The sequence below is a fragment of the Pseudophryne corroboree genome, chromosome 6 (assembly GCF_028390025.1).
Source record: "Pseudophryne corroboree isolate aPseCor3 chromosome 6, aPseCor3.hap2, whole genome shotgun sequence".
Lineage (NCBI taxonomy): Eukaryota > Metazoa > Chordata > Amphibia > Anura > Myobatrachidae > Pseudophryne > Pseudophryne corroboree.
In genome coordinates, this window is record NC_086449.1 from 115,060,434 (window position 1) to 115,085,507 (window position 25,074).

Genomic DNA, 25,074 nt, shown 5'->3' on the forward strand with positions numbered 1-25,074 from the left:
TCACTACACCGGGTTCACAAAAACCTCAGTCATGACAGAGACACATTGCCTCTGATGTGTTTGAAAATGCATTGGACTGTCTTCTAGGTATGTTCTTGGAGTGGCGTGGCAGCTCACTTTAGAGGCCATACTCATATGGAGGAACTGCACCTGCCATAAGGCTGGTGTAAATTTTGATGGTGCTAAAAAACATGCCAAGCAGTATTTCAACATCTAACTATGGAGGTCATTCAGATCTGATTGCTGGGCTGCGTTTTTTGCTGTCCTGCATTCAGATAGTCGCTGCCTACAGGGGGAGTGTATTTTCTCCAGTGCGATAGAATCAGGCTGATCTTGGCCGGAGCTGACGTCAGACACCCTCTCTGCGTTTTCCCGACACTCCCAGTAAACTGTCAGTGACCACCCACAAATGGCTTCCTCCTGTCAATCACCTTGCGAACGCCCGTGCAAACTTATTTTTCGCACCACCCCGTCGCTGACCGGCGATCCCCGTTGTTGTTGTCCAACACGCATACGCATGCGCTGTAATGACCTGATTGCCCGCTATGTGAAAACGCACAGCAGCGATCAGATCTGAATGTCACCCTATGCTTGAAGTAGCACATTCATCTGCACCGATGTGCACCAAGGAAGGGCTTTGATAGGGGATTGGGTCAGCATCCTGGCACGCAGGATGCCGGTGGTCAGGTGACCGACGCCAAAATCCCATCATCACCACTCCGAATCCCAGCGCCGGAACCCCAACCGATGGCATACTGATGCTAAGTTTTAAACATAGAATTTGATGGCAGATAATAACCACTTGGGCCATCCGTTAGTTAATCTCAATCCTTTTTTAACATTAGTTCTTTGTAAGGATATTAGTATGCCAATCCCAAGCATGTTTAAATTGCTCTACAGTCTTAACCTCTACCACCTCTGATGGGAGTATTGGGGTGAGGGTGAGCCTCTACAACCAATGATGGGAATACTGCGGTGAGGGTTAGGGCGCCTGGGGGATCTTAGTGTTACGCAGCGGAGGGAGGGTTAGCCGTAACCACCACCCCCTGTGTCCTTAGCCCTAGCCGCCACCCTCTGGGATTAGCAGTAGCCACCACCACCTGTGTCCTTAGCCCTAGCCGCCACTCCAGGCGGGTTAGGGTAGAGGGCAGGGGATTGGTAAATTAATTACCCCGTCCCTTGTCGGCATTCTAAAAGTAAGGATGCCGCAGTCAGTCGGGTGATTGTACCATCTCGACTGCCGGGATAGCGTATCACACCCTTTGTAACAGTATTAGCATAAAGTCACCGATGTGCATCCAGCAACATGGACACAGCTGAGTCTGAATCAGATTCTTCCCCTAAGGGTCTGTGTTCCCAAAATTGCATGGGTCTTTGGATGTCATGTGAGTACTGGTTACCCTATACGCCAGTTGAAAAAAAAATTGGGCAGTAGGAGCAAAGTAAGGGTGTAAGGCATAGTGGCCCTTTCATTGCACCTACAGCAGCTAGGCAGCTAGAAGAGCAGCCCTGGCCACATGTAAGCTTTCAGGGCACAGAGGGCCGCCAATAGCTGAACGTGACCCAGGCTGAGGGGCGTAGAAAACATGCCCCCTCCGAAAAAATACTATGCATCCCCTCAGCAGCACAGCAAAGGGAGATATTTGTCTCCTTCAGCAGCTGACTTGGCCACCTCCAACAAGCCTGGGTAATTGTCCCCCCTCCCTCTTGGCGCTTCTGAGAGGACATCATACCAAACTCTGTGAATGCTGCACCCCAGGTAAGTAAAATATTGACCTGAGATAGGTTACTAACAATCCTATAAACACATCTTTCATTGTTCTCCAGAATCCAGATTATTTCTAAGACTCTCTAATAGAATCAGAGGAAAATGTTCGGTATGGTTTGGTGGTGGCTCATCTTTTTCCTCTGTTGTTAATCCTCTAGGTCTGTCCTAAGTACTATATTGCTACTATGGGATGACAACATTCAGTGCTTTGTTATAATTGCAGGAAATTAAAACTTGTTTTTTTATTTGACTTTTCCTGTTGTATTAAACAATGGCTGCTTGTTGCTGCTAAGTGCAATTGGTCTGTTATTCTCCAAAATTGCAGTGGAACTAGCTGATTTATTATTTTATGCACCAATGGTTAATATTCAGGCCTATAACAAGCAAAAAAATAAAAACCAAATTCTCCACTGTGACCGTTGTCTCCATCCGCACAGAGAGAAACATTCATGCTGAGAGCAAAAGTACTAATCACTGTAGTTCCCTGTTTTAGTTATTGTATCCTCTATTACAGCTGCAGCTAGCATTTCTTGTAATAATTTTTTACAAAAAGTGTGTCATAGACAGGATGTCTGTTGGCAGAGTGTTGCGGTGTCGGATAGGGATGTTAGTTCACCCTATGGGGGTCATTCTGACCTGGTCGAACGCAGATGATTTTTAGCACTGCTGCGACCAGGTAATCGCCGCCTACAGGGGAGGGGGTTCGGGCTGTGCAGGGCTGCAATCGGTTGTGCAGAGAGCTGCACAAACAAAAAGTTTGTGCAGTCTCTGCACAGCTCTGGAGTTACTCACCCGCTGCGATGATCCGGCATTGACCTGACGTCAGGAACCCTCCTCTTCAACGGCCAACCACGCCTGCGTTTTTCCGGACACTCCTCAGAGAGTTGTCGCCCAGGTCCGCCTTCTTCTTGTCAATCTTCTTGTGTTTGCAGCTGCGAACGCTTTGTTCCATTCAGAGCTAAATATGTAAGGTGGGGGCTAACTGGCTCTGTATGGGATCTGAAGCAGGCCGTGAGGGAGGGTATGGGGGTCCCCTATATGACTCCCTTGGGAATAGACAATAGCAAAGAGATGTAACCACTCCCTTCAGCCTTGAAAAAGGGACAGCATAGTCCCGAAACGCGTTGGTTTTGCCCTGCTGTGCCTTATTCCATTATCAAGACGGACAACCTCTGCATGCTGTGGGTCACGTGGACGGTCATTTGGGAATCAAATCTCTGGAGCCTATAGCAGGGTATTTCCCGGGGTACTCTGCTTTCTCAACACCTGCGGCTCCCACCAAATATACGGGTACAATCACCTTCCTGCCTTGTGATTCACCACATGTGTTTTATATTTCTATATTTTTGTCTTATTTTATGTTTATTTTATTAAATATTTTATCATATTTTGATACCTCATTTGACATCTATATTGGAAATATCATATCTACACGGATGTAGTGCCTACTAGGGAGTGGTTACATCTCTTTGCTTTGTTCCATGCGATGGCCGTCGCTGGGCAATAACGCGCCTGCGCAGGCGCAGTTCCGACCCGTTTGCGCGGTTGCAAAAAGTTGCAGCGTGCGAACGGGTCGGAATGACCCCCAATGGCAATTAACCAGGATGATTGGTTTATTCAGATAACAGCATGTATTATATAGAAGATGTTCTGCAGCAGCAGGAACTCACAGTATACATGTGAAGCAGTACAGCGGTAACACAGCATCTTAGTACACTCAGGATGCGGCTGCGGGGCTAGACGAGGTCACACACTGAGGAGAGCAGAAGCTACACATCAGTACAGTTGTCTCTCCCAAGAAGAACTCTTGACTGTGCACTAAGGGGGTAATTCCAAGTTGATCGCAGCAGTAAATTTTTTAGCAGTTGGGCAAAACCATGTGCACTGCAGGGGAGGCAGATATAACATGTGCAGAGAGAGTTAGATTTTGGTGGGTTATTTTATTTCTGTGCAGGGTAAATACTGGCTGCTTTATTTTTACACTGCAAATTAGATTGCAGATTGAATACACCACACCCAAATCCAACTCTCTCTGCACATGTTATATCTGCCCCTCCTGCAGTGCACATGGCTGGTCATTCCGAGTTGTTCGCTCGGTAATTTTCTTCGCATCGCAGCGATTTTCCGCTAATTGCGCATGCGCAATGTTCGCACTGCGCCAAGTAAATTTGCTAAGAAGTTTGGTATTTTACTCACGGCATTACGAGGTTTTTCCTTCGTTCTGGTGATCATAATGTGATTGACAGGAAGTGGGTGTTTCTGGGCGGAAACTGGCCGTTTTATGGGAGTATGTGAAAAAACGCTACCGTTTCTGGGAAAAACGCGGGAGTGGCTGGAGAAACGGAGGAGTGTCTGGGCGAACGCTGGGTGTGTTTGTGACGTCAAACCAGGAACGAAACTGACTGAACTGATCGCAGTTGCCGAGTAAGTCTGGAGCTACTCAGAAACTGCTAAGAAGTGTCTCTTTGCAATTCTGCTAATCTTTCGTTCGCAATTTTACTATGCTAAGATTCACTACCAGTAGGCGGCGGCTTAGCGTGTGCAAAGCTGCTAAAAGCAGCTTGCGAGCGAACAACTCGGAATGACCACCATGGTTTTGCCCAACTGCTAAAAAAATTCCTGCTGCGATCAACTTGGAATTACCCCCTAAGGGAGTAATTCAGAGTTTATCGCAACAGCAAATTTGTTAGCAGTTGTACTTTCACAAAAAACTTTGTAGTCATTTTTTAGTAGCAGAACTGCTAACCGTGCGAACGAAAGGTTAGCAGTTCTGCTACTAAAAAATGTAATGCAGTTTCAGAGTGGCTCGATACTTACTCCTAGCTTGCGATGACTGCAGTCTGTTTAGTTCCTGGTTTGACGTCATAAACACGCCCTGCGTTTGGCCAGCCACTCTCCCGTTTCTCCAGCCACTCTTGCGTTTTTACCTGGCATGCCTGCGTTTTTTAGCACACTCCCTGAAAACGCTGAGTTGCCGCCCAGAAACACCCACTTCCTGTCAATCAAACAACGAACACTCGAGCGACTGAAAAGTGTCGCTCGAGGTTGTGTTAAACTACAAAGTTTTGTGTGAAAGTACTTAGCGCATGCGCGCTGCGTACCATGCGCATGTGCAGAATTGCCATTTTTCAACCTGATCGCTGTGCTGCGAAAATCGGCAGCGAGCGATCAACTCGGAATGAGGGCCCATGTGCACTGCAGGTGTGGCAGATATAATATTTGCAGAGAGAGTTAGATTTGGGTGGGCATTTTTGTTTCTGTGCAGGGTAAATGCTGGCTGCTTTATTTTTACACTGCAATTTAGATCTCAGTTTGAACACACCCCACCCAAATCTAACTCTCTCTGCACATGTTATATCTCCCCCCCCCCCCCTGCAGTGCACGTCGTTTTGCCCAAATGCTAACAAATTTGCTGCTGCAAACAACTCTGAATTAGGTTCTAAGTACCTCCTCCTGCATTGAGCTAACACTAGGAGGGAAAACACTAGAGCAGGGAAGCTGCCTCTAGTGCTGGGAACGGAGACAGACCGCAGAGTGATCCACTGTCTAACACCATCACCCTTACCAATGTACCCAGAGGTAACAGGTGACGCCTCCCCCTCGCCAAGACAGCTCTTACCTGCAATGTTTCAGTTTATTACCTGCCTCATCTTTGGACGCTGAAAACGCTCTCACACATGGGCTAAATGTAATAGCCGACATCATCGACTTTCTGGCAAGTCTGCCCAATGTTTTAAAGGGGCACTCATTTATAAAGGGCAAAACACAGTCATGTAAAAGGCAAAACAAGGTTGTTTTTCCCTTTTAAATGATTGCCCCTTTAAAACATCGGCAGACTCGCTGGAAAGTTACTGATACCTGCAAGTTGCAGGCTGGATACATTTACCGCTTTGTCCAATATCTGAGGAAGCGGTTGTTTATTAGACAGCAAATCACCAGCGGAGCTATAGTCAGATCTATATACATGCAATATAACCAAAACCTAGCATGAATGTCTTACAGCAATGAAGTCGACTCATAACTTCAAATCCCAGTCATAGTCCATATGTGTGGCCATTGTATGTTATCAGTGTGTTTGCATGGGTTTGCTCCAGGTACTCTAGTTTTCTCACACACTCCAAAAACCATAGGCGGATTCAAGGGGTTGAGACCAAGGCATGTGCACCTGTCATGTAGGAGATTATTATTATTTTTTTGTGCACACTGCATCAACACGCTAGCAAACAGTATGAGGCTGCTGTCAGTCAGCCCTTCCTATGGGATCTATGAATGATCAGCCATGCTGGGCTTGATCCTGATTGGCCTGCCACACTCTCACTGGATTCTCTATTTGGAGGGTGGGGGGGGGGAGTGGGAGGGATGGAGGGTGGTTGGCGGAGCGAGGGAATAGAGATTGCGGTGGGTTGGGGTTGGAGCCAGAGCCGCCGCCGAGTGACAGATCCTAGCAGTCAGAAGTGATAAAGTGAGTGGGCAGCAGGGTGAGCCAGACTAGCAGAGGTGGGCATTGTTATACCACAGGGATCCACTAGTATAACACACCCAGGGAACGATTTTCTTTAGTGCATAGGATCAGTTGCCACCCAGAGATACCCAGTTCCCGTGAACTCGGAATCACCTGTGCATACACAAAGATGCACATACATGCTGCATATGCATGCGCAGTACGCAAAAAGCCAATCCATCCATCTGCTACATGCAGCTCTGAATCAGGTCTTACAGTACGGCTCTATATAGTAGTCAGAATAATGACCCAAAATGATTTATAATAAAAGCAATCTTGTACATGTATATTAACATAGGATGGAATGACATTTCTGCTTTTCCTGTTTTGCTTAAGACCATAATGTGCACATATTGTGTGATGCTTCCCTGCAGAGAATGAAGAGATGTAACAGGAAAAAGCAATTTACAACCTGGGCAAATAGCCAGATATACACCTCAGTGCTAAATATACTTTCATACAAATTGCAATGATAGAGAGGATATTTCTCTTTTATATAGTATCCAATGATGTGCTAAAATGCGTTATAGCTTATGTGCTGGATAACAATTGGACATAAATGGGAGCAGCATGGATGGTGTAATGGTTAGTATTACTGCCTCTCAGCACTGAGGTCTTGGGTTTGATTACCCCCACAGCCCTATGTATATTGGAGTTGCTATATTCTCCCTGTGCTTGCGTGGGTTTCTTCCTCTTATTGCACTATTCTACTGCAATCCAAAATAAAATGGAAGGTTACTTGGCTCCCGACAAAAAAATAATCCTAGTGTGTATGTGTGTGTACATGTGGTAGGGAATACTGAGTGTAAGCTCCACTTGGACAGGGACTAGTGTGAATGGGCAAATATTCTAGCGCTGTGTAATATTTGTGTGCTATATAAATAACTGGTACAGGTCGGTTCTCCGTTATACGGAATATTCCAAAAAACTGAATATTTGGAGCTGTAGTGATATCATGACATGCTGTAGTGTCATGACGTCACTACTACTGTGACCAATGTCTGGCGGTGGGGGAGTGGCTTTGCAGCTTATCCCTCACCACATAGTGCATGCCAACCCTCGCTGACCTCACCACTGATCCGTGCAATGACCGCTGGACCCCCACTGACCTCACCGTGGACCCTCTTTGCCCCTCCCAGAACCCCCCCATTGACAGCCGGACCACCTGTGACGACTGCTGGACCCCTCTCTGGACCAGGTATTCCATTATTCGGAAAAATCCCATATCCGGAATGCTCCTGGTCCCGAGCATTCTGGATATGGGATACTCGACCTGTAATAAAAAATTTAAAAAATCCAATAACAGCATTCAATAATACACATTGCTGAGTTAAAAGTAACTTGCTCTGGCTTCCCCATATGACCAAAAGAGCACATTCAATGCCTTTACTTGTGCACCATGGCCGCTGAAGGACATTCACATACCTATCCTTAAGGTATTCAAATTCGGTCGTCAAGAGACCCCGACGGTCCAGGCTTTTAATTTCTCTGACGTCCTAGTGGATGCTGGGAACTCCGAAAGGACCATGGGGAATAGCGGCTCTGCAGGAGACTGGGCACAAAAGTAAAAGCTTTAGGACTAGCTGGTGTGCACTGGCTCCTCCCCCTATGACCCTCCTCCAAGCCTCAGTTAGATTTTTGTGCCCGAACGAGAAGGGTGCAATCTAGGTGGCTCTCCTGAGCTGCTTAGAGTAAAAGTTTAAATTAGGTTTTTTATTTTCAGTGAGTCCTGCTGGCAACAAGCTCACTGCATCGAGGGACTAAGGGGAGAAGAAGCGAACTCACCTGCGTGCAGAGTGGATTGGGCTTCTTAGGCTACTGGACATTAGCTCCAGAGGGACGATCACAGGCCCAGCCATGGATGGGTCCCAGAGCCGCGCCGCCGTCCCCCTTACAGAGCCAGAAGAGCAGAAGTGGTCCGGAAAATCGGCGGCAGAAGACGTCCTGTCTTCAATAAGGTAGCGCACAGCACCGCAGCTGTGCGCCATTGCTCTCAGCACACTTCACACTCCGGTCACTGAGGGTGCAGGGCGCTGGGGGGGCGCGCCCTGAGACGCAATAAAAATACCTTAGATGGCAAAAAATGCATCACATATAGCTCCTGGGCTATATGGATGCATTTAACCCCTGCCAGAATACATAGAAAAACGGGAGATAAGGCCGCCGATAAGGGGGCGGAGCCTATCTCCTCAGCACACTGGCGCCATTTTCCCTCACAGCTCCGTTGGAGGGAAGCTCCCTGGCTCTCCCCTGCAGTCACTACACTACAGAAAGGGTTAAAAAAGAGAGGGGGGCACTAATTACGCGCAGTATTAAAGATACAGCAGCTATAAGGGGAAAAACACTTATATAAGGTTATCCCTGTATATAAATAGCGCTCTGGTGTGTCCTGGCAAACTCTCCCTCTGTCTCCCCAAAGGGCTAGTGGGGTCCTGTCCTCTATCAGAGCATTCCCTGTGTGTGTGCTGTATGTCGGTACGTTTGTGTCGACATGTATGAGGAGAAAAATGATGTGGAGACGGAGCAGATTGCCTGTAATAGTGATGTCACCCCCTAGGGGGTCGACACCTGAGTGGATGAACTGTTGGAAGGAATTACGTGACAGTGTCAGCTCTGTATAAAAGACAGTGGTTGACATGAGACAGCCGGCTACTCAGCTTGTGCCTGTCCAGACGTCTCATAGGCCGTCAGGGGCTCTAAAGCGCCCGTTACCTCAGATGGCAGATATAGACGCCGACACGGATACTGACTCCAGTGTCGACGGTGAAGAGACAAATGTGACTTCCAGTAGGGCCACACGTTACATGATTGAGGCAATGAAAAATGTTTTACACATTTCTGATAATACGAGTACCACCAAAAAGGGGTATTATGTTCGGTGAGGAAAAACTACCTGTAGTTTTCCTGAATCTGAGAAATTAAATGAGGTGTGTGATGATGCGTGGGTTTCCCCCGATAACAACTGATAATTTCTAAAATGTTATTGGCATTATATCCTTTCCCGCCAGAGGTTAGGGTGCGTTGGGAAACACCCCCTAGGGTGGATAAAGCGCTCACACGCTTGTAAGGGCTCTACCCTCTCCTGAGATGGCCGCCCTTAAGGATCCTGCTGATAGAAAGCAGGAGGGTATCCTAAACTGTATTTACACCCATACTGGTGTTATACTGCGACCAGCAATCGCCTCAGCCTGGATGTGCAGTGCTGGGTTGGCGTGGTCGGATTCCCTGACTGAAAATATTGATACCCTAGATAGGGACAGTATATTATTGCCTGTAGAGCATTTAAAAGATGCATTTCTATATATGCGTGATGCACAGCGGAATATTTGCCGACTGGCATCAAGTCTAAGTGCGTTGTCCATTTCTGCCAGTAGAGGGTTATGGACACGACAGTGGTCAGGTGATGCGGATTTCAAACGGCATTTGGAAGTATTGCCTTATTAAGGGGAGGAGTTATTTGGGGTTGGTCTTTCAGACCTGGTGGCCACGGCAACTGCTGGGAAATCCACGTTTGTACCCCAGGTCGCCTCTCAACATGAGAAGACGCCGTATTATCAGGCACAGTCTTTTCGTGGACAAGCGGGCAAAAGGTTCCTCATTTCTGCCCCGTGACAGAGGGAGAGGAAAAAGGCTGCAGAAATCAGCCAGTTCCCAGGAACAGAAACCCTCTCCCGCCTCTGCCAAGCCCTCAGTATGACGCTGGGGCTTTACAAGCAGAATCAGGCACGGTTGGGGGGCCCGTCTCAATGAATTTCAGCGCGCAGTGGGCTCACTCGCAAGTAGACCCCTGGATCCTTCAGGTGATATCTCAGGGGTACAAATTGGAATTCGAGACGTCTCCCCCTCGCCGTTTCCTAAAGTCGGCTTTACCGATGTCTCCTTCTGACAGGGAGACAGTTTTGGAAGCCATTCACAAGCTGTATTCCCAGCAGGTGATAATCAAGGTACCCCTCCTGCAACAGGGAACGGGGTATTATTCCACACTGTTGTGGTACCGAAGCCGGACGGCTCGGTGAGACCGATTCTTAATCTAAAATCTTTGAACACTTACATACAGAGGTTCAAATTCAAGATTGAGTCACTCAGAGCAGTGATTGCGAACCTGGAAGAAGGGGACTACATGATGTCTCGGGACATCAAGGATGCTTACCTTCATGTCCAAATTTACCCTTCTCACAAGGGTACCTCAGGTTTATGGTACAGAACTGTCACTATCAGTTCAGACGCTGCCGTATGGATGGTCCACGGCACCCCGGGTCTTTACCAAGGTAATGGCCGAAATGATGATATTCCTTCGAAGGAAGGGAATTTTAGTTATCCCTTACTTGGACGATTCCCTGATAAGGGTAAGATCCAGGGAACAGTTGGAGGTCGGTGTAGCACTATCTCAGGTAGTGTTGCGGCAGCACGATTGGATTCTCAATATTCCAAAATCGCAGCTGGTTCCGACGACTCGTCTTCTGTTCCTAGGGATGATCCTGGACACAGTCCAGAAAAAGGTGTTTCTCCCGGAGGAGAAAGCCAGGGAGTTATCCGAGCTAGTCAGGAACCTCCTAAAACCGAGCCAAGTCTCAGTGCATCAAGGCTTCCTACGAAGCAATCCCATTCGGCAGATTCCACGCAAGAACTTTACAGTGGGACCTGCTGGATAAATGGTCCGGGTCGCATCTTCAGATGCATCAGCGGATAACCCTGTCACCAAGAACAAGGGTGTCCCTCCTGTGGTGGTTGCAGAGTGCTCATCTTCTAGAGGGCCGCAGATTCGGCATTCAGGACTGGGTCCTGGTGACCACGGATGCCAGCCTGCGAGGCTGGGGAGCAGTCACACAGGGAAGGAATTTCCAGGGATTATGGTCAAGCCTGGAGACATCACTTCACATAAATATCCTGAAGCTAAGGGCCATTTACAATGCTCTAAGCTTAGCAAGACCTCTGCTTCAAGGTCAGCCGGTGTTGATCCAGTCGGACAACATCACGGCAGTCACCCACGTAAACAGACAGGGTGGCACAAGAAGCAGGAGGGCAATGGCAGAAGCTGCAAGGATTCTTCGCTGGGCGGAAAATCATGTGATAGCACTGTCAGCAATTCCGGGAGTGGACAACTGGGAAGCAGACTTCCTCAGCAGACACGACCTCCACCCGGGAGAGTGGGGACTTCACCCAGAAGTCTTCCACATGATTATAAACCGTTGGGAAAAACTCGACAGGTATTGCGTCAGGTCAAGGGACCCTCAGGCAATAGCTGTAGACGCTCTGGTAACACCGTGGGTGTACCAGTCAGTGTATGTGTTCCCTCATCTGCCTCTCATACCCAAGGTACTGAGATTGATAAGATGGAGAGGAGTAAGCACTATATTCGTGGCTCCGGATTGGCCAAGAAGGACTTGGTAACCGGAACTTCAAAAGATGCTCACGGAGGATCCGTGGCCTCTACCTCTAAGAAGGGACCTGCTTCAGCAAGGACCCTGTCTGTTCCAAGACTTACCGCGACTGCGTTTGACGGCATGGCGGTTGAACGCCGGATCCTGAAGGAAAAAAGGCATTCCGGATGAGGTCATCCCTATCCTGATCAAAGCCAGGAAGGATGTAACCGCAAAACATTATCACCGCATTTGGCGAAAATATGTTGCGTGGTGCGAGGCCAGTAAGGCCCGACGGAGGAAATTCAACTGGGTCGATTCCTACATTTCCTGCAAACAGGAGTGTCTATGGGCCTGAAATTGGGGTCCATTAAGGTTCAAATTTCGTCCCTGTCAATTTTTCTTCCAAAAAGAACTAGCTTCAGTCCCTGAAGTTCAGACGTTGTAAAAGGGGTACTGCATATACAGCCTCCTTTTGTGCCTCCAGTGGCACCTTGGGATCTCAATGTAGTTTTTGGGTTCCAAAAAGTCACATTGGTTTGAACCACTTAAATCTGTGGAGTTAAAATATCTCACATGGAAAGTGGTCATGCTGTTGGCCCTGGCCTGGGCCAGGCGCGTGTCAGAATTGGCGGCTTTATCCTGTAAAAGCCCTTATCTGATTTTCCATTCGGACAGGGCGGAATTGAGGACTCGTCCTCAGTTTCTCCCTAAAGGTGGTTTCAGCGTTTCACCTGAACCAACCTATTGTGGTGCCTGCGGCTACTAGGGACTTGGAGGACTCCAAGTTGCTAGACGTTGTCAGGGCCCTGAAAATATATGTTTCCAGGACGGCTGGAGTCAGAAAATCTGACTCGCTGTTTATCCTGTATGCACCCAACAAGCTGGGTGCTCCTGCTTCTAAGCAGACTATTGCTCGTTGGATTTGTAGTACAATTCAGCTTGCACATTCTGTGGCAGGCCTGCCACAGCCAAAAATCTGTAAATGCCCACTCCACAAGGAAGATGGGCTCATCTTGGGCGGCTGCCCGAGGGGTCTCGGCTTTACAACTTTGCCGAGCAGCTACTTGGTCAGGAGCAAAAACGTTTGTAAAATTCTACAAAATTGATACCCTGGCTGAGGAGGACCTGGAGTTCTCTCAATTGGTGCTGCAGAGTCATCCGCACTCTCCCGCCCGTTTGGGAGCTTTGGTATAATCCCCATGGTCCTTTCGGAGTTCCCAGCATCCACTAGGACGTCAGAGAAAATAAGAATTTACTTACCGATAATTCTATTTCTCATAGTCCGTAGTGGATGCTGGGCGCCCATCCCAAGTGCGGATTGTCTGCAATACTTGTACATAGTTACAAAAATCGGGTTATTATTGTTGTGAGCCATCTTTTCAGAGGCTCCTCTGTTATCATGCTGTTAACTGGGTTCAGATCACAGGTTATACGGTGTGATTGGTGTGGCTGGTATGAGTCTTACCCGGGATTCAAAATCCTTCCTTATTGTGTACGCTCGTCCGGGCACAGTATCCTAACTGAGGCTTGGAGGAGGGTCATAGGGGGAGGAGCCAGTGCACACCAGCTAGTCCTAAAGCTTTTACTTTTGTGCCCAGTCTCCTGCGGAGCCGCTATTCCCCATGGTCCTTTCGGAGTTCCCAGCATCCACTACGGACTATGAGAAATAGAATTATCGGTAAGTAAATTCTTATTTTATCCATGCTTGGCCACAGGTGACTTAATTAGCATCTCAGTCAATTTCATTTAACCAGGCCCGTCTTAACAGCAGTGTAGGCCCCTGGGCACAGCAATGCAGTGGGCCCCCTACCCATCCTCCAGCGGTAGGGGTGGGGGGTGCTATCAGCGGCAGCTTTGATGTCCTGCGAGCGGTAGTGGGTGTTCTATTTTCCGCTCAGCATGTAGGACCTGGAGCAGTAATTTCTGCTAATTACTCCTTTACTGCACAGATGGGGCTAAACTGTAGAAGGGGCATTGGGTTGAATGAAGAAGCCCTGCTAAATGACTTCCAGGGTGGTAGGGGGTGTTTAATACGTAGGGGAGGGGAGGATAGTGGAGTGGGCTTAATATTCATCATTTTCCAGTGGGGGGGGGGGGGGGCAGCTTACTTTACTGCAGATATCTCCAGTTCCTGAAAATATATTTCTTAGCTTTGAATGGGATACAAAACTAGAGAGTCCCACCTTTCAGGAGGTGCTAGGGACTTGGGGATCAGATTTTAGGAGCCAGAGCAATTCACCAACAAAAATATAAAACTGCATACCAGCCGTTTGGAGCTGGAGCAGGGACCAGCTGCTGGAAGGCTCATATCTCTGGCTCTGGGCATAGTAGAGACAAGCTGCCAGTGTCCACCACAAGTGGAGAGTCACAGCTTTTGGAGTATACCATCAGAAAAACTCTAAGTCAAACAAAACCCGAGATATCTGGCTGGGAAGAGCAATTAAAAGGCTAGGATGGGGACCACTGCTTTCAAGTCGGATATCTCTGGTTCCCCAGGGCCGATTTTCAAAAATCTGGTACCCCTGGAAAGAGGGGACCCTCAGCTATCAGCCTAGGGACCTTATACTCCTGGGGCCCTTGGGCAAGAGCCCATTGAGCCCATACGAAAAGACGGCCCTGCATTTAACCATCTGTGCTGAGCTATGGCTATAACTAAAACCTGGACCATTGGGGAGCCTTGAGGACCGTGTTTGAGAACCTCTGCCTTAAGCCATTGCTATGTTTTCTTGGTGGGGAATCAGTATGTAATGCTGACGCATGGGATCCCAGTGTTCATAATACCGATGACAGGATCCCGATGTCTGAAATCCTGACAGGTGGGGAGTAGAAGCTATTCCCCCCTCTCCCCTACCCCCTAATCCTAACCCTGTGTTCCCGCTGCCTAACCCTAACCTCTCCCCTTAGTGCCTGACCCTAACCACCCCCGGAAGTGCCTAAACCTAATCCCCCATCCCCACTGCCTAAACCTAACTCTCCCTCCTCCACAGCCTAATCCTAATCCCTCTGGGGGTGCCTAACCCTAACACCCGCTCCTCTCAGCCTAACCCTAACCTAGATATGCTCCCACAGTGCTAGATACACATATTCCCCCACGTTGCCAGATATGCCCTCATGCTGCCAGATATGCCCCCACATTGACAGATACACATGCCCCCACAGTGCTAGATATGCATCCACAGTGCCAGATACACATATTCCCCCACATTGCCTGATATATCCCCACATTGCCAGATACACATGCCCCTACGGTGCCAGATATGTCCTCATAGTGCCCCACATTGCCAGATACACATGCCCCTACGGTGCCAGATATGCCCTCATAGTGCCAGCTATGCCCCCACAATGCCAGATACGCATGGCCCACAGTGCCAGATATGCCCCCACAGTGCCAGATACACATATTCCCCCACGTTGCCAGATATGCCTCCATAGTGCCAGATATGCCCCCACATTGCCAGATACACATGCCCCTACGGTGCCAGATATGCCCTCATTGTGCCAGATATGCCCCCACAATGCCAGATAAACATATTACCCCACCTTACCAGATATGCCCCCACGTTGCCAGATACACATGCCCACACAGTGCCAGCTTTGCCTTCATAGTGCCAGATAAGCCCCCACAGTGCCAGATATGCCCCCACATTGCCAGATACACATGCCCACATGGTGCCAGCTATGGCCTCATAGTGCCAGATATGTCCCCACAGTACCAGATATGCCCCCCAGCAGTGCAACTCGCCATTGTTGCTGCTGCTGCCTTGGGCTGGCATTGTCTGCTGCTGCTGTCGGGTAAGGGAGAGGAGAGCACAGTCTCCCCTGCCCTCAGTCCGGTCTCCTCCTGCGGCGGCGGCCCATAGATCGGATTCTGGTGCTGGTCCGCAAGCCAATCAACTCGTATTCTGACAGCAGCGGACCCTTACTGGCTGCCGGTCCGCGAGCTCTGATTGGCTCACGGACCTGCGTTTGTGTACACGCCGCTGCCGCAACCGCCGCACCAATTCACAGGGATGAAACAGATTGAAGGAGAGGAGAGGTGCATGCTTCCGGGACTTCCGTCGCTAGAATCATCGCACAGGATAAGTAACTACAGGGCTGGTCTTGTTTTGCACAAAATGTTTTTGTACCGCTCGGCTGCACATGCGATCGCACACTTGCAAAGCGAAAATACACTCCCCCGTGAGCGGCGACAATGCGTTTGCACGGCTGCTAAAAGTAGCTAGCGAGCGATCAACTTGGAATAAGGGCCCGTATTCTTAAGTACATGTGGTAATAAAAATGTGTTTTCTGTGAAAATGCTCCGTGTGTGTGTGCCACAGTCATGCCCCCTCAGTTCAACTCCAAATTTACCAATGTTGGGAGGTATGTTATATGCAGCTAACCACAGGCTCGGCAATCTAGAACTACATTCTCTCTGTCTTTGTTTAAATGTCACTATTCATTATTTATGTTTCCTCACATTGCTCTAATAGGGTTATATTTACTAAAGGGCAGAGCAGTGGAGATATTGGGGGTCATTCCGAGTTGTTCGCTCGTTATTTTTTCCTCGCAACGGAGCGATTAGTCGCTAAAGCGCATGCGCAATGTCCGCCTTTGGCCCTCATTCCGAGTTGTTCGCTCGCAAGCTGCTTTTAGCAGCTTTGCACACGCTAAGCCGCCGCCTACTGGGAGTGAATCTTAGCATATTAAAATTGCGAACGAAAGATTCGCAATATTGCGAAAAGACTTCTCTGTGCAGTTTCTGAGTAGCTCGAGACTTACTCTGCCAGTGCGATCAGTTCAGTGCTTGTCGTTCCTGGTTTGACGTCACAAACACACCCAGCGTTCGCCCAGACACTCCTCCGTTTCTCCAGCCACTCCCGCGTTTTTCCCAGAAACGGTTGCGTTTTTTCACACACTCCCATAAAACGTCCAGTTTCCGCCCAGAAACACCCACTTCCTGTCAATCACATTACGATCACCAGAACGATAAAAAAACCTCATAATGCCGTGAGTAAAATTCCTAACTGCATAGCAAATTTACTTGGCGCAGTCGCAGTGCGGACATTGCGCATGCAAATTAGCGACTAATCGCTCCGTTGCGATAAAAAAATAACGAGCGAACAACTCGGAATGACCCCCATTGCCCATAAAAACCAATCAGATTCAAGCTATGTCCTTCTAGAAGGTGGTAGATAAATGATAAGTAGAATCTCATTGGTTGCTATGGGCAACATCTCCACTTCTAAAAACTTGCTCTTTAGTAAATATACCCCATAATGTCTTGTTCTATCGTTACACTTTCTCTGTGATCACGCTGATTAAAAAACAAGCAGAACATTTTGTACAAATGTAAGAAGTGTGTATTATCACTGGTGCCAAACTAACAAACAAACAAACAAACAAACAAACAAACAAAAAATGTGCTTAAAAGTAAAAGACAGCAAATTCTCACTTCTAAGGCTAGACGTAATAGGGTGCAATTTTTTAGGTGTCTAAAAAATCGCACCAAATCGCACGTTTGTAATTTGCGATTTTTTACTAAAAATTGCAAATGTAATAGGGTGCGAATTTTACGGTTAAAATGGAATTAGCTGTTTTTAGTAAAGGAAACATGCTATTTTTAGTAATAAAAACGTGGATTTTAGGTCATATTTTTATTACTTAGTCAGAAGCATGCACAGATTATTGAGATCCGTACATGCTTCTGTCTGTAAAAGTAAAGAAAGTGTTAAAAAAATAAAAAATAAACGACGTGCAGGTTTCCCCCAAAAGCATAACCAGCCTCGTTTTTTTATTTTTTTTATTCCTGTGGATGCTACATGGAAAGAAGAGGACAGATTTTCACTGGATTTTACTGTAGGTGAGTATTTAGTTTTTTTTTTACAGATACCCCAAAGGGATAATAATTGACAAGGGGACCGATGGGCTCCTTGTGACACTAGGTGAGTACTGTATGTGTGAGTGTGTAAGTGTGCATGTATGTGTAAATAAACTTATACTTTCACAGTGTGTGTGTTGTGTTTTTATAAGGGTATTTATTTTGTTGTGGAATTACAGGTACTAGCGGGCCCGTTATTTCCTCGCATGCTGGTACTTGTGGTTCTCCAAGTACCAGCAAGCAGGGGAGGCTTGCTGGGACTTGTAGTTCCTCACCAAAAGACAATATTCTTCTTTTTTTTTTTACACAATTCTGGCTAAGAGCCCCCATCCCCCGCCCAGGGATGGGGAGGACAGCCACGGGCTACACCCATGGACATTGGCTGCCTGGAGGGGGGAGCCCTTGATTTAAGGGGTCCCCACTCCCCCAGGGAACTCCGACCAGGGATGACTAGTTGGTGGGAGTGATGCTTTGGCCTAGTATTTAAGTTGTGGCTATGTGTCCGGTGCACCCATAGATGAGACAGGTCTGTGGGTGTTTAATTCTATCAAGTGGATACTTGCATTCCTTTATATTTCTGCACTTTGTTGCATATAGTTTTGCTTGTTATGTAATGTGTCACATGCGTGCTGCTAAACAAATTGTTTCTGTCCAGTGTACCCACAGATGAGATAGGTTTGTGGGCTTTCCATTGTATCATGTGGATGGTTATTTTGCTGCATATTGTTTTGCTTGGTATGCTATGTATTACGGGTGCGCTGCACTACACATTGATTGCTTGATAACCCCATTGCAGTGTGCACAGATTAATAACCTCTGCTCAGACAAATATTTGTAGCTTTTGACACTAAGTAACTTTAAGCAGCAAACTCAATGTTGTTAATGTTTTTATTAAAATGTACACAGTATGTTATTACCACTGTAGTGACTTGCCCATAGGATGCTTGTATGTGCACATAATCTACACTTCATGCATACTCTGTTTCAGGCTGTTTACATGGGCTGCGAGTCCCACAGGGTTATTGATGCGTTACAAGCTGTGCACTAAGCTCTGGAGCCATTGCTAGACAGGAAGCAGCATTTGTTTACCTTAATAATAATACTCACTAATCAGAGGCTTCCAATGAGCTGCTAGCCAGCTCAGCAAGCCCTCCCACAGCATGGGGTCTGTCCAGATCAGGTATTTATTCAGGCTCAGAGCTCAATGTCATTAGCCCCTGTGGAAAACAATTTTGGTTGAAACAGCTGTTGAGCCACAGCTACCAGATTGTGCTTCACATGGATTTTTCTTGAAGAATTAAACTCCTTTCATGTTCATCTAAACCGTGAGTACTGGTAATTTCTTTTTCTAAATTGCTGAAAAAGTGAGTGTAATTTTTTATATATATATATATATATATATATATATATATAAAGACAAAAGATGAGAATAGGCGCCTCCTAGTGCATTATCTCACATAAAATTGTGACCTCCACCTTTAGTAACACGCTGGTGAATTCAAGGTGTACCTTTGGTGGTGGAATTCCAACCACCTAAATGAGTCGCAAAATACCACGTATTTCAGTGTATAGTAGGGATACTTTTTATCACAATAATTCTGGTGGTGCTTCTCCCCGGTTTATATCTCACATATAAAGGATAAAAGCAAAAAGGACCAATAGTGCAATATGTTTCATAACAAATAAAAACACATTTATTCCAAAAAATAATAAAAGTAGTTGCCCGTACAATGCAAGAAATAAAAGACAGCTTATCTGTTAGTAGTCGTCCATACGAGAAAACACTCAACGCGTTTCGTCCTATGCCGACGGCCTGGACTTCCTCAGGAGTACAAATAAAAACACATTTATTCCAAAAAATAATAAAAGTAGTTGCCGTACAATGCAAGAAATAAAAGACAGCTTATCTGTTAGTAGTCGTCCATACGAGAAAACACTCAACGCGTTTCGTCCTATGCCGACGGCCTGGACTTCCTCAGGAGTACAAATAAAAACACATTTATTCCAAAAAATAATAAAAGTATTTTCTCGTATGGACGACTACTAACAGATAAGCTGTCTTTTATTTCTTGCATTGTACGGGCAACTACTTTTATTATTTTTTGGAATAAATGTGTTTTTATTTGTTATGAAACATATTGCACTATTGGTCCTTTTTGCTTTTATCCTTTAAATATAAGATATAAACCGGGGAGAAGCACCACCAGAATTATTGTGATGAAAAGTATCCCTACTATACACTGAAATACATGGTATTTTGCGACTCATTTAGGTGGTTGGAATTCCACCACCAAAGGTACACCTTGAATTCACCAGGGTGTTACTAAAGGTGGAGGTCATAATTTTATGTGAGATAATGCACTAGGAGGCGCCTATTCTCATCTTTTGTCTTTTAGATTTCAAACGGTTAGCCTGAACAGCAAACCACAGGAGAAAAGGGCTGCCACCCTATTATAACGCGGGCAGTGCACTTCCAAGAAAGTCCTGTTACCACAGAGGAGGAAAAAGGACATTTGCTAAGCTTTAAGGAGAGGAGTAGCGCCAATACCACCCATACTATTTCTTTCTAATATATATATATATATATTTTTTTTTTTTTTATTATGTGTATATATATATATATATATATATATATATATATTTTTTTTTTTTTTTATTATGTGTATATATATATATTAGCTTAATAATAAGGATACATTCTTCTGGGTGGTCTTGTTACCTTACTTGCGAAACCCCTGTCTTACATTTGTGTTCATTCCATTGTTATCTGCTGAACACTTGGTGCAATTTTGTTTAATAAACATTGACATACGTCTCAATAGATGTGATCTATACCCAGAGCATAATAATAATAATAATAATAATCAATCATCATCATCATCCATATAATTGTCATTAATAACTACATTTACACATAATACAAATCTTCTTGATAATGCCAATGGTGGTGTAGATAAGGCACAAGTTCTGGTGTAATGGTGGTGTAGAAGGGACAAGTTCTGGTGTAATGGTGATGTAGATAAGGGACAAGTTCTGGTGTAATGGTGGTGTAGATAAGGGACAAGTTCTGGTGTAATGGTGGTGTAGATAAGGGACAAGTTCTGGTGTAATGGTGATGTAGATAAGGGACAAGTTCTGGTGTAATGGTGATGTAGATAAGGGACAAGTTCTGGTGTAATGGTGGTCTAGATAAGGGACACGTTCTAGTGTAATAGTGGTGTAGATAAGGGACAATTTCTGGTGTAATAGTGATGTAGATAAGGGACAAGTTCTGGTGTAATGGTGGTCTAGATAAGGGATAAGTTCTGGTGTAATGGTGGTGTAGATAAGGGACAAGTTCAGGTGTAATAATGGTATAGGTAAGTGTCACACCTGCCAGGGGTCGTTATACCAAGTCACCACTCTTCTGACCTTGGATCTGAGACTGGCCTCTTAAGGTGGGTACACACTATTAGATATATCTGCAGATCAATTGATCTGCAGATATATCTATGTACGGATTGGGCAGTGTGCTGTGCATACACACTGCCCGATCGGTCGGGGGACTGACGTCATGAACTGGGCGGGCGGGCGGGCGCCCGCCCAGTTCACCTGTCAATCACCGCCGGCCGCCGCAGCATGTGTAGTCCGTACACACACAGCGACGTGCCAATATATCGGTAGATATATTGGCCGTCGGCTGTGCTGCACGGCCGACGCGATACGTCTGTGAACGACGGAGTTCACAGACGTATCGCCTGTACACACTGGCCGACGGTCCCGCGATGTATCGGACGTTCAAGAGAACGGCCGATATATCGACCAGTGTGTACAGGCCTTTAGGGTTCACCCACAATCTTCCAGAGGAGTAGGAGAGGGCATTTCATTTCAAGGCAATACACAGAGGTTTTAACTTCACTGGATTTATTTCCATAAAGGAAGGCAACAACGTTTATCATAAAACATTTACTGTAAGCTGATGCATAACATGAACACTTTTAGTGAAGGCATTAACGTAATACACTGACTATGCATATAATTCACTGTAGTGCATAAAACAATCCAACATTGGTACAGAGAGTTCAACAATGATATTAGGAACACTCAGATATTATTTGCAGTGCTGGGTTAAATGAACCATAATTAGTATCACCCATATGCCTAGCAGGGTCCTCATATACAGTAAGAACTAACGATTACTCAGTCTATTTGTAATGTCCCATCAAGAGTTCCCCTTAGCAACCTGTGCACAGATCTAAGTTCACTGATTCAAACAAGTAATTCAAGATAGATATATATATATATATATATATATCTCTATCAGTGGCGCACGCAGGGGGGGTTTCCGAGTACCCAGAAACCCCCCCTGATCGGCCAAATTCTTTTAAGAGATGGAGACAGCTGTGTCTCCGTATTACTACAAACCGCGATCGCGTACGCGATCGCGATCAGAGCTGCTGCAGGGAGCTCTTGTTGGCAGAGCTCTCTGCATAGAGCAGCGCTGTCAGATGAGCCACCGCCAGGTCCGTTTTTTCTGCCCCCAGGATAGTACCTGCCCACCACGAGCGGAGACGTCTGACACGCTCAGCAGCAGGTGTCCGGCAATGCACTGCAGTAAAGTGAAGAAACTCCAAATAAACTACATCTCCCAGCAGCCCTTGCTGCCAGGAGCTGTAGTGTATTTGTACTTACTTCACATTACTGTAGTGCGTTGCTGGACACCTGCTGCTGAGCGTGTCAAAGGAGGACAGAAAGGTACTGAGCTGCCGCCTATCCCCAGCATCATAACGTTCTGGAAGCTCCCCGTTGGGAGATAGAGTACCTGTGTCAGAGCTGCAGCTGTGGGTGAGTTATATGACTGGGCTGATGCTCATGCCTGTGCCAGCTGTAATGCTGCAAAGGGGCCATGTGACTTTTGCTCCTCATCCTGGGGCACTGCAACTGTGGGCATAGTGTAAGGGGCACTGCAGCTTTGGGCATAGTGTAAGGGGCACTGTTACTGTGGGCATAGTGTAAGGGGCACTGCAATTGTGAGCATAGTGTAATGGACACTGCAATTGTGGGCATAGTATAAGAGGCACTGCAATTGTGGGCATAGTGTAAGGGGCACTGCAATTGTGGGCATAATATGTAAGGATCACTACAACTGGACTTTTCCCATGAGTAATCCATGGGGCGCCATATTTGCTTAAGTAAATATTTGCTTACCAAACAATTTGACCCCGGCCCTGGCCACCGCCTGCCCGCCCGCCCACCAGAGACGCCAGCTGCCGCAGTCATTGCCATTGGGCTCGGGCACCGCAGCAGCCGGCTGTGACCTCTTGTATGGTGATGCGGATGTGACTCACAGGTCACGAACGCTACGTCGCCTGCCAGCTAGCCCGCCCAGCCAGTCCTGCTTCGTTGTGGTTGGAACCAGGATGCTGGTAGGGAATGCTCTGCCTCTGTGCTGCTCCTCACTGCTGTAATACTGAGATGGAAACCTGAGCTGTAAACTGAGGTTGGAGCCAGTGTTTTTTTATTTTTTTATTTTTATTGATTGATAGTTTTGGAATTATTGTTGTGTTTGTTTACAATGTATGGAAAAACGATGTGGGCACAGTGTGTGGAATTACTGTGGGGGAAGGGAGGTACAATGTGTGGCATTACTATGAGGGGTTAAGATGAGTGGAATTACGATGTGGGCAGTGTGTGGAATTACTGTAGGGGGGTACAATGTGTGGCATTACTATGTGGACACAGTGTGTGGAATTACTGTGGGTGGAGGGGGGTACAATGTGTGGAATTACTTTAGGGGACAGTGGTGTATTTACTGCGGGGGACAGTGTGTGGAATTACTATTTCTTTGTTTTATTACTGTGGGGGTGAATGTATTTGTTTTATTTCTGTTGATATATTTGATTTAAAAAAAAAAAACGTACAAGTTTAAAAAGGTTAAACAATCACTGGCATAGACTGTCCAGAGGACCTGGTTTTCTCCTCTCAGCCTGGCCTCGGGTACAGTATGTGTGTATAGTATGTTAGTGGTGTGTTTTGTGCATGTGTAATGTATACGTGTGTGTGTGTGTATGTGTGTGTGTGTGTGTGACAAATATACAAAACAGATACATATTTTTTATACACACACACACACACACACACACACATATATATATATATATATATATATATACAGACCCAAACACACTCCTACGGAAACCCCCCCCAGTAAATCCTGCGTTTGCCCCTGTATATATATATATATATACTTATATATTTATGTAGACGTGACTTGAATCCTGTCTCGTCTGGTGAAGGTGCCGTACTGGAGACTTTGGGGCAGATGTATTAAGCCTGGAGAACTGATAAAGCAGTGATAAAGAAGTGTTAAGTGGAAGGTGATAACGCACCAGCCAATCAGCTCCTGTCATTTTTCAAATCTGTAGTTAGTGCTAGTATTTTATCACCTTCCATGTAACACTTCTTTATCACTGCTTTATTTTTCCAGGCTTAATACATCTGCCCCTCTGTGAGGTAGGGTAGGTTTCTCAGGCATAGGCGTGCGCAGACACTGACAGGCGGGTGCCGCTCCGGACTTCCCCTCTCCACGGCATTATAGTGTTCTCTCACCTCCCCTGTCCTGGATATAGACTTCTCACCTGGGCGGCCCATAGACTGCTCACCTGGGCGGCCCAGGTAAGCAGTCTATATCCAGGACAGGGGAGGTGAGAGAATACTATAATGCCGTGGAAGGGGGGAAGTCCGGAGCGGCACCCGCCCATCAGTGTCTGCGTACGCCTATGTTCTCAGGCAGCGTTCCACTTCATTGCACTATCACCTCTCTCTGGGCGGTTGCTGCTATAGACTAATTCCTTGAGAAATGATTAAGCAGTAACTATCAATTACAGTCAGTGGTGGTGTAATGGTGTTACCGTTCCCAATTGTTTTCCACGTGGATCGTAAAGTATGAAAAAGTTCAAAAAAATGAAGAAGAAAAAACAGTGAAAAACTCATGTCGACCTTTTGTAATGTCGACCTAGAGTCCCTGTCGACCTAGAAACCATGTCGACCTACTTACTGTCGACCATTAGTGGTCGACCTAGACACTTTCGCCCTAAGTCTTGTCGACCTAGAGACCGGATCCCTTGGTATTGTGACTGGCGTTCTCTTGATCGCCGGTTACGTAACTACCTTCCGATAGGGACCAGTGGTGGTATAGATACAATAAGTATAAGTAATGGTGGTATTGCTAAGAAGTCGTGGTGTAATAATGGTATAGATAAGGATCAGTGGTGGTGTAATGGTAGTATAGATAAGGACCAGTAGTGGCATAATAATGATATAGATAAGGATCAGAGGTGGTATAATGGTGGTATAGATAAGGACCAGTGGTGGTGTAATGGTGGTATAGGTAAGGACCAGTGGTGGTGTAATGGTGGTATAGCTAAGGACCAGTGGTGGTATAATAATGGTAGATAAGGATCAGTGGTGGTATAATGGTGGTATAGATAAGAACCAGTGGTGGTATAGATATGGACCAGTGGTGGTGTAATAATGGTATAGATAAGGATCAGTGATGGTGTTATGGTGGTATAAATATGGAGAAGTGTTGGTATAATGGTGG

The 25,074-nt window shown here is 46.4% G+C and overlaps 1 protein-coding gene across 7 annotated transcripts in view; it reads left to right on the forward strand.

Annotated features, from left to right (window-relative positions):
* Positions 1-25,074, forward strand: part of ADGRE5 (adhesion G protein-coupled receptor E5) — a 295,974-nt gene that overhangs the window by 130,680 nt on the left and 140,220 nt on the right. Inside the window, exon 1 of one of the 7 annotated variants that reach the window (XM_063931716.1) lies at positions 22,143-22,316. The exons of the other annotated variants lie outside the window; for them this stretch is intronic. The gene's annotated coding sequence lies outside the window, so the exon portion shown is untranslated. Of the gene's footprint in view, positions 1-22,142; positions 22,317-25,074 lie in introns of those variants that run through there. 7 annotated transcript variants of the gene reach the window in all.